The sequence below is a fragment of the Bos taurus genome, chromosome 20, assembly GCF_002263795.3.
Source record: "Bos taurus isolate L1 Dominette 01449 registration number 42190680 breed Hereford chromosome 20, ARS-UCD2.0, whole genome shotgun sequence".
Lineage (NCBI taxonomy): Eukaryota > Metazoa > Chordata > Mammalia > Artiodactyla > Bovidae > Bos > Bos taurus.
In genome coordinates, this window is record NC_037347.1 from 55,761,573 (window position 1) to 55,772,491 (window position 10,919).

Here is a 10,919-nt window from a genome sequence, read left to right on the forward strand (position 1 = left end):
GGCATCTCACCAGGCTCCCCCGTCCCTGGGATTCTCCAGGCAAGAACACTGGAATGGGTTGCCATTTCCTTCTCCAACACATGAAAGTGAAAAGCGAAAGTGAAGCCGCTCAGTCGTGTCCGACTCTTAGCGACCCCATGGACTGCAGCCTACCAGACTCCTCCGTCCATGGGATTTTCCAGGCAAGAGTACTGGAGTGGCATATAAGTTAAATAAACAGGGTGACAATATACAGCCTTGACGTACTTCTTTTCCTATTTGGAACCAGTCTGTTGTTCCATGTCCAGTTCTAACTATTGCTTCCTGACCTCCATACAAATTTCTCAAGAGGCAAATTAGGTGGTCTGGTATTCCCATCTCTTTCAGAATTTTCTGCAGTTGATTGTGATCCACACAGTCAAAGGCTTTGGCGCAGTCAATAAAGCAGAAATAGATGCTTTTCTGGAACTCTCTTGCTTTTTCCATGATCCAGCGGATGTCGGCAATTTGATTTCTGGTTCCTCTGCCTTTTCTAAAACCAGCTTGAACATCAGGAAGTTCACAGTTCACATATTGCTGAAGCCTGGCTTGGAGAATTTTGAGCATTACTTTACTAGCATGTGAGATGAGTGCAATTGTGCGGTAGTTGGAGCATTCTTTGGCATTGCCTTTCTTTGGGATTGGAATGAAAACCGACTTTTCCAGTCCTGTGGCCACTGCTGAGTTTTCCAAATTTGCTGGCATACTGAGTGCAGCACTTTCACAGCATCATCTTTCAGGATTTGAAATAGTTCAACTGGAATTCCATCACCTCCACTAGCTTTGTTCGTAGTGATGCTTTCTAAGGCCCACTTGACTTCACATTCCAGGATGTTTGGCCCTAGGAGAGTGATCACACTATCATGATTATCTTGGTCATGAAGATCTTTTTTGTACAGTTCTTCTGTATATTCTTGCCATCTCTTCTTAATATCTTCTGCTTCTGTTAGGTCCATACCATTTCTGTCCTTTATCGAGCCCATCTTTGCTTTAATGTTCCTTTGGTATCTCTGATTTTCTTGAAGAGATCTCTAGTCTTTCCCATTCTGTTGTTTTCCTCTATTTCTTTGCATTGTACATAAGCATAAATTAAACAGCAGTGGTTAAGGATTAATGATCAATTGCACAAACATACTAATTTATTTACACCTTTCACTATACATTCATCCTTTAAGATCATGTCCTAAAATGTTGTTGTAAAGAGTTGCTCATTCTTTGGTTGGTTTTTGAAGGAAAGATTCAAATTAAGTTTTTGTTTTTTGTTTAAAGATCTTTTTTTTTTTTTTTCAAGATTTCTTTTTTTTTTTTAATTTAATTTTATTTTATTTTTAAACTTTACATAATTGTATTAGTTTTGCCAAATATCAAAATGAATCCGCCACAGGTATACATGTGTTCCCCATCCTGAACCCTCCTCCCTCCTCCCTCCCCTACCATCCCTCTGGGTCGTCCCAGTGCACCAGCCCCAAGCATCCAGTATCGTGCATCGAACCTGGACTGGCATCTCATTTCTTACATGATATTTTACATGTTTCAATGTCATTCTCCCAAATCTTCCCACCCTCTCCCTCTCCCACAGAGTCCATAAGACTGTTCTATACATCAGTGTCTCTTTTGCTGTCTCGTACACTGGGTTATTGTTACCATCTTTCTAAATTCCATATATATGCGTTAGTATACTGTATTTATGTTTTTCCTTCTGGCTTACTTCATTCTGTATAATAGGCTCCAGTTTCATCCACCTCATTAGAACTGATTCAAATGTATTCTTTTTAATGGCTGAGTAATACTCCATTGTGTATATGTACCACAGCTTTCTTATCCATTCATCTGCTGATGGACATCTAGGTTGCTTCCATGTCCTGGCTATTATAAACAGTGCTGTGATGAACATTGGGGTACACATGACTCTTTCCCTTCTGGTTTCCTCAGTGTGTATGCCCAGCAGTGGGATTGCTGGATCATAAGGCAGTTCTATTTCCAGTTTTTTAAGGAATCTCCACACTGTTCTCCATAGTGGCTGTACTAGTTTGCATTCCCACCAACAGTGTAAGAGGGTTCCCTTTTCTCCACACCCTCTCCAGCATTTATTATTTGTAGACTTTTGGATCACAGCCATTCTGACTGGTGTGAAATGGTACCTCATAGTGGTTTTGATTTGCATTTCTCTGATAATGAGTGATGTTGAGCATCTTTTCATGTGTTTGTTAGCCATCTGTATGTCTTCTTTGGAGAACCAAAGACCTATATATAGAAAACTATAAAACACTGGTGAAAGAGATCAAAGAGGACACTAATAGATGGAGAAATATACCATGTTCATGGATTGGAAGAATCAATATAGTGAAAATGAGTATACTACCCAAAGCAATTTATAGATTCAATGCAATCCCTATCAAGCTACCAACGGTATTCTTCACAGAGCTAGAACAAATAATTTCACAATTTGTATGGAAATACAAAAAACCTTGAATAGCCAAAGCTATCTTGAGAAAGAATAATGGAACTGGAGGAATCAACCTGCCTGACTTCAGGCTCTATTACAAAGCCACAGTTATCAAGACAGTATGGTACTGGCACAAAGACAGAAATATTGATCAATGGAACAAAATAGAAAGCCCAGAGATAAATCCATGCACATATGGACACCTTATCTTTGACAAAGGAGGCAAGAATATACAATGGATTAAAGACAACCTCTTTAACAAGTGGTGCTGGGAAAATTGGTCAACCACTTGTAAAAGAATGAAACTAGGCCACTTTCTAACACCATACACAAAAATAAACTCAAAATGGATTAAAGATCTAAACGTAAGACCAGAAACTATAAAACTCCTAGATGAGAACATAGGCAAAACACTCTCTAACATACATCACAGCAGGATCCTCTATGACCCACCTCCCAGAATATTGGAAATAAAATCAAAAATAAACAAATGGGACCTAATTAACCTTAAAAGCTTCTGCACATCAAAGGAAACTATTAGCAAGGTGAAAAGACAGCCTTCAGAATGGGAGAAAATAATAGCAAATGAAGCAACTGACAAACAACTAATCTCAAAAATATACAAGCAACTCCTACAGCTCAACTCCAGAAAAATAAACAACCCAATCAAAAAATGGGCCAAAGAACTAAATAGACATTTCTCCAAAGAAGACATACAGATGTTTAAAGATCTTACTAACATTCCGCATCTACTATTAATAGAACAAGAACTCCATGAAAAAGAGGAACAGTTTCCAGCTCATTCTCTTTCATTCCTCCAGCATGAAGCACATAGTAGCAGTCAGTAAATATTGGTAAGATGAGCAAATGTCCCATGGTGAATACAAAAGCAAATGGATGGAAATCAACTCTCGGTGCTGAGCTTAGAGCTGTAGAAATATGTATAGGAACACTACAAATATCTCAGAAGTCTAGGAAAAATACAAAAAGATGTTCAGTAATCAGTATAATTTTCTCCAGAGAACAGTCACAACCCTTTTATGTAACATTTAATAACCATTTACCTAGCAACTATGTGCCTGAGACTAGGAATTATTTGGGTGAAAAATTCATACATTCTCTTCCCTTAAACTTGGACATAATTCAATCCACTCTCAAGAGAAGACAACTTGGCCTCCCACCCACCTCCATGTACACAGAACCTCAGGAGAAATATTTCCTGCTATTTTCTCATTGCTCTTACAAAACAGAAAGTAAAAACACCATTGTTGAAACTTATATGATCTCACCCTAGCAAAGTCTTCCATCTAGCTCTTTGACACTTTTCAAGACAGTAAAGAGTCTACCTGCAATTCAGGAGACCCGGGTTCCATCTCTGGGTAGGGAAGATCCCCTGTAGAAAGGAATGCCGACCTACTCCAGTATTCTTGCCTGGAGAATTCCATGGACAGAGGAGCCTGGCAGGCTACAGTCCATGGGGTTGCATAGAGTCAGACACAACTGACTAACACTTTCATTTCAATGTTTGGATATCTACCCATCAGTTTTTCTTCTCTACCTCTACCTCTAGTCTGAAAAATGCTGTGCATAACATACATTAAGATACATTACACTCTGGTACTTAATAGCCTCGATCTCCTCAACCTTGAAGACTTTTCCCCCTAAAACCAACTTAGCCATCCCATTCCATGGCAAATGTAGGGTTGTATCCTTTCTCTGAAATCTTTAATTGAACCTTGTTTTCTATTACCAGATCCTGTTCTTCATGTTACTCCATGCTTAAACATCTTCATTATTTTCCCCTAGATTGTAAAATCTAAACTCTCATCTTGGCTCATGTAGCCCTCTGCACTCCATCCAGTGCCTAACTTGACTCACTTCCTTTCTTACTACACACAACCAGGATTTCTTTACAGACATGCTGAAAGACACATTTTTCCCACTGTGGCTTCAGGCTTCTTAAGTGGTCTGTATTTTGCTCGGCTCTCCCTCCTATACATTGCTCAGTTCCTCAAAACTGATCTTAGAGTAATTTAAAAGAGTCTGTTGAAAGACTCTCCATGCCTAACTCACCCTGTCTGGCTTGCTAATTTCTTCCTACTGGTTCCCAGACATCCTTTGTATAAGTCCAGCAGACACTACCTAAGCCAAGGACCTCACATTTGTAACTGCAACACCTAAGACAATATTAGGAAGATGAGAGCCAGTTCAAACCTTGAGGCTGCTTTCTACAAAATATTGAGAACTAACACTAGGAAAGGGCTTCCCTGATAGCTCAGCAGGAAAGAATTCACCTGCAATGCAGGAGCCGCGGCAGATGCGAGTTCGATCCTTGGGTCAGGAGCATCCCTGGAGGTAGGTGTGACAATCCACTCCAGTATTCTTGCTGGAGAACCCCACAGACAGAGGAGCCTGGCAGGCTATGATCCATAGGGTCGCAAAGAGTCAGACATGACTGAAGTGGCTTAGCACTCACACAACACTAGGCAAACTGAAAAATATCAGTACTTCCAAGTTTAAAATTTTCTTATTATAGCTTTATATTCGTCTGTTAATACTTTTGGGTATTATAACTCACCCATAGATAGTGACTGTGTTTTATTCTTTTATTGAAGATATACACTATTATTAGTACACGGTGGTGATGATGATATTTAAAAGTTGAGTGGAGGATGATCAAATGAGGCTAGGTTTTCAAACTGAAAGAGAGAAGGGAAAATGGAAAAAGGTAAGTATTTCTATAAACTTTAAAGAATCAACAAAGATAACTTCTGTTTCTGAAGGTGTGTTTTATAAAACGTGAAGAGACTCACCACTTGGCTAAAATTTTAGTTATCAGCTGAATTATTTAAAACAAGAAATTTTGGGATTCCCTGGAGGTCCAGTGATTAGGGTTCTGTAAACTTATTGCCAAAGGCCAGGGTTTGATCTTTGGTTAGGGAACTAAGATCATGGGTACATTGCAGTGTGGTCAAATCAAAAATAATAAAACAAGAACTTTGAGCTCAGTTCCATTTTCATACAGAAAGCAAATGAGTAAAACAGATCTTCAGAATTATCACATAATAATAGTAATGAGTATATTAACCTCATCCAATCCACACATTACTGTAATGTAATTAAATAGGTATTACACATAAATATGGGTGATTACTGTCATATAAGCATTTGTAGTTTAAAATAAAATTAGATCTAGTACATACAACACTGGTACATACATGGAAGAACTGTACAAAAAGGATCTTAATGAACCAGATAACTACGATGGTGTGGTCTGTCACCCAGAGCCAGACATTCTGCAGTGTGAAGTCAAGTTGGCCTTAGGAAGCAGTGTGGTTAGCAGATGCAGTGGAATTTCGGTAAAGCTATTTGAAACCCTATAGGATGATGCTGTTAAAGTGCTGCACTCAATATGCCAGCGAATCTGGAAGACCCGTCTGTGGCCACATGACTGGGAAAGGTCAATTCTCATCCCAATTCCCAAGAACAGTAGTACCAAAGAATGTTCAAAATATTGGAAAATTACACTCATCTCTCATGCTAGTAAGGTCATACTTAAAATCTTACATGCTAGGCTTCCACATTACAAGAACCAAGAGCTTCCAGACATCCAAGCTGGGTTTAGAAAAGGCAGAGGAACCAGAGATCAAATTGCCAGCATTCACTGGATCGTAGAGAAAGCAAGAGAATTCCAGAAAAACATCTAACTCAGTTTCATCAATTACAATAAAGCTTTTAACTGTGTGAATCATAACAAACTGTGGAAAGCACTTAAAGAGATGGGAATACCAGACCATGTTACCTGTCTCCTGGTAAACCTGTATGCAGGTCAAGAAACAACTGTTAGAACCCTGTATGGGACAACTGATTGGTTCAGGATTGAGAAAGGTGTTCAACAGGCTGCCTGCTGTCACCATGTTTATCTAACCTATACGCTGAGCACATCATGAGAAATGCCAGACTGGATGAGTAACAAGCTGGAACCAAGATAGGCAGGAGAAACATCAACAGCCTCAGATATGCAGCTGATACCACCCTAATGGCATAAAGTGAAGAGGAACTGAAGAGCCTCTTGATGAGGGTGAAGGAGGAGAGTGAAAGAGCCAGCTTAAAATTAAATATTAAAAAAGCTAAGATCATGGCATCCAACCTCATTACTTCACAGCAAATAGAAGTGGAAAATGTGGAAGTAGTGACAGATTTCCTAATCTTGGGCTCTAAAATCACTGCAGATGATGACTGCAGCCATGAAATCAGAAGACGTTTGCTTCTTGGCTAGAAGGCTATGACAAACATAGATCATGTGTTGAAAAGCAGAGACATTACTCTGCTGACAGAGGTCTGTATAGTCAAAGCTGCGGTCTTCCCAATGGTCTTGTATGGTTGTGAGAGTTGGATGGTCAAGAAGGCAGAACACTGAAGAACTGATGTCTTCGAACTGTGGTGCTGGAGAAGATTCCTGAAAGTCCTTTGGACAGCAAAGAGATCGAACCAGTCAATCTTAAAGGAAACCAACTCTGAATACTCATTGGAAAGACTGATGCTGAAGCTCCAGTATTTTGGTCAACTGATGCAAACAACCAACTCATTGGAAAAGACCCTGATGCTGGGGAAGACTGAGAGTAGAAGGAGAATAGGGCATCAGAGGATGTGACTGCTGGACAGCAGCACCAATGCAATGAACTTGGGCAAACTTCAGGAGATGATGAGAGAAGGGAGGCCTGGTATGCTGCAGTTCATGTAGTCGCAAAGAGTCAGACACAACTGGATGAATGAACAGCAACAACATACAACACTTAGAGTCTTCTCTATACACCAGGTCTTTGAAATCAGCACCAGCACCCTGGTGGTCAAAAGATTAGAGTTGAAACTCAATCTGTGCCATTAATTGTGGAATCCACATTAGTCAATTAACCTCTCCAGGTTTTAATTTTCCTCATTTGTAAAATGAGAAGATATTAGATTTTTCAAACATTTTATTAATGGATAGAACTCTCTTCTTTTTCCCAAAGGAAATCTTACTAAAAATCCTCATAGAGACAATCTAAAGCATAAAGTCACCATGAAGATTTGGTCTTTCCCTTCTCCCTCCCTCCACACACTCCAGAGCTCTGGGACAGAGTGTTGGAAAATTAGCAGTCCAAGTGACATTTTTGGGTCTTTTGCAGCAATTCTAACAGTTCCTTGGGTGGTCCAATGAGTAATGATGAAACCAGGGAAGCTCTGCTAAGCGGAAGACTCATGTCAACTGACATAGATAATAACACATTTTCTCCTATTTCTAAATCTGAAAGTAGAATGGGAGTTTTGTCCTAAAGTAGCCTTGGAAGGGACTTCGTCAGTGGCTCAGCAGTAAAGAATCTACCTGCAATTCAGGAGACACAGGAGACTCAGGTTCCATCCCTGGGTTGGGAAGATCCCCTGGAGGAGGGCATGGCAACCCACTCCAGTATTCTTGTCTGGAGAATCTCACTGACAGAGGAGCCTGGTGGGCTACAGTCCACGGGGTCACAAAGAGTTGGACGTGCCTGAAGTAACTGAGCACGCGCACACACACAACCTTGGAAGACTGTGTCTCCATTTGCCTGATTGTGGTGCTGACGCCCAAAGGCATTTCCCACTGCCTACCAGCCCTTCTCACTGACTCAGACTCTCCAAAATCGCCCCCTGCCAGCTCTGTGCCCTGAGCCCATTTGGCCGGATCTCGGTCCACTCCAGGTGTGAGGGGGTCCCAAATCCAGCAGCAGGCCCTCTGATTCAAGAAACCTGGGGGATTGTCACCCGGAACCTCAGATTCCTCCATGACAGTGGAAGAGGATTTATAAAGAATGACCTCATAGCCATGTTATGACCCCAAATCTCCACGTCTCCTGCTCAGTCTTGCTCAACTAAAACAGCCCAGGGCTTTGCTTTTTCTCTTACTCACATTCAGAGATCCAGTGTAGATAATACTTCATTTTCTTCCCTCATAATCCTTAAGACAAAGGGAGAAAATGCTTTCAAAAGGAAATTTGGGACTTCCCTGATGGCTCAGTGGTAAAGACTCTGCCTGCCAATGCAGGAGACATAGGTTCCATCTCCATATGCCTTGGAGGGGCTGGACCCATGGGCCAGAACAACTGAGGCTGTGTACTACAACGACCGAAGCCCTTTGGCCTAGAGCCCATCCTCCACAACCAGAGAAGCCATGGCAATAAGTCCATGCACCGCAACTAGAGAAAAAGCCCACCCAGCAGCAAAGACCCAGCACAGCCAAAAATAAATAAATAAGCAACTACATTTGGCTCATTTTAACTATTTGGGGTGGAAAAAAGAAAATTTCGCTCAGGTGCTTCTACAACTTACTTCAAAATTTGTCAAAGAATCTTCTAGAACTTACTGAAGTTTAAAAATCTATTCACACACAAAATGTGCACACGTTTTTCAGCACTCTCAGTCCAGTCAGCAGCTGGTGCTCCGTGAATCACCTACTGTTCTTCCACCCTAATATTCACTTGTAAAACCCTCGAACACGCAAATAAACAAGTGTCAAAGAGCAAGCACAGAGCACAGAGCAAGCAAGCTCAAGGAATTCCCATTCTCATGCCTTGATCTCTCCACTGTCTAAATGTTTACCTGTCCCATCCACGTTTTGCACATCCCAGACCTGTGCCATATAAGCCTGTGTTTTAAAATCAAGCCAGATAAACGCAGCATTCCAAGAGATCTCCAGGGTGATGGCCTCCGAGCCCCTTTGCCATGGCCTGGACCCCCTTGAACCATCCCTTCCAGCTCCTTCAAAACCATCTGCTGGGGCTCCACAATCACTCCTTCTAAGGGGACCAGAGATGAGGGGACATCAAACTCCGGTTCCTGGACTTCCCGGTCTAACAAGGTTTGTTAGAGGCCATTTAGTCAGTAAACAATAGGTAGGAAGGCCGAGGTTCCTCTTGCTGGGATGATGAAATAACAGACTCTTACTCACCAACTTCCCCTTGCTAAAGTGCAAGCTCACCGCAGGAGTCATGCAGGGCCCCGTGGGAAGGGAGGAAAAGATGGCTTATCAATAATACATGAGCCCAGAAAGCCCTAGAAATGTGTGCTTAAAGCCAACTTGAAATGGGGGAGGGGAGCGTAGGAAAAGTCGAACTTAAGCTGCGAGGGTATCAGATAAAAGAGCTTTCTCGGAAACAGACTCACTTTCTGCTAAGAATTTCATTACGCAAACTGCCTTTTCTCCTGCTGGCCTGTCTACCTTCTGGTGAACTTTATACTCAGAAATCCTGAAACATGTACAGTAGCAAATATAGCCCTTTCTGTAAAAAGGCAAGGGAAGGGAAATTAAAAAATAAAACAGGAGAACATGGATCAAGCGAGTGTGTATCTATTTTACGTTTTTTGTTTTATGTTTTCTGTCATCTTTATTTTCATTCCTTTCATTCTTCAACGTTCATTTCTCACAAACTGCCCCCACTGCCTTGGTAATAACTTCAAGGCAGTGATTCTTTCCTTTGGAATTTAATCTCCAATCATTTTATCACAGTGGTAAAGAACAACAGAATTTCCGCATCAATTTTTCAACACTTCAAGGAATAGTGGCTCTAGACAACATTCACACATCACTGAATTTAACCTCTTTCCCTCAGACTCTCACTTTTACAGCAAACACCTTACTTATTGTAAGCTTCTTTTCCTTCTTTAGTAAAATATACAAACATAATCCAAACATTTCCTGATAGCTAAAGATTGTACTTATGAGAAAATATTTTATCGTGCTGTAATAGCATCACCTCCTAGCAGGTCAGGATGTGTAGAATGGCGAGCTTTCCTTTACTGAGTTCTGGCAAGTCTTCCTCCACTCTCACCGCCTGCCACTGGCTGACAGCCTGGGTCAATTATCATCTTCATTTTGGGCCAATCACCCTTCTGTACCTTTCTACCGTGCTGTGTTTCCCTTCTTTTCTTTTCTTTTGCACTGCTTTATTTTACTCTGTCTCTGCCCTTTGCTCTAAGCTCCTTTCCCTACCCTTCTCTTCCTTCTGTTCTCAGACTGGATCCAGCAGAAGGCTGGGTTCACCACATTACAAGTACCCCGAAAGTCTGCTTTATACCACTTCATTTTTAGGAGAGACCTACATTGTACCTGTTTTTTTAGTAAACTGTAGGTCTCTCTTCCTGAGAAGGCAATGGCACCCCACTCCAGTGCTCTTGCCTGGAAAATCCCATGGACAGAGGAGCCTGGTGGGCTGCAGTTCATGGGGTCACTAAGAGTCAGACACGACTGAGCGACTTCACTTTCACTTTTCACTTTCATGCATTGGAGAAGGAAATGGCAACCCACTCCAGTGCTCTTGTCTGGAGAATCCCAGGGATGGGGGAGCCTGGTGGGCTGCCGTCTCTGGGGTCGCACAGAGTCGGACACGACTGAAGCGACTTAGCAGCAGCAGCAGGTCTCTCCTAAAGAGGTATAAAGCAG

General features: G+C 41.6%; 1 long non-coding RNA gene across 4 annotated transcripts in view; it reads right to left on the reverse strand.

The window, feature by feature from the left end:
• LOC107131579 (uncharacterized) overlaps nt 1-10,554 on the reverse strand; it is a 28,120-nt gene extending 17,566 nt beyond the window's left edge. For 2 of the 4 annotated variants that reach the window (XR_009491983.1, XR_009491982.1), the window contains exon 1: nt 5,043-10,551. This is a non-coding gene — a long non-coding RNA (uncharacterized lncRNA). Of the gene's footprint in view, nt 1-5,042 lie in introns of all 4 variants that reach the window. The other 2 variants (XR_009491984.1, XR_009491981.1) reach the window with 2 other exon arrangements.
• Between the last annotated feature and the right edge of the window lie 365 nt (nt 10,555-10,919).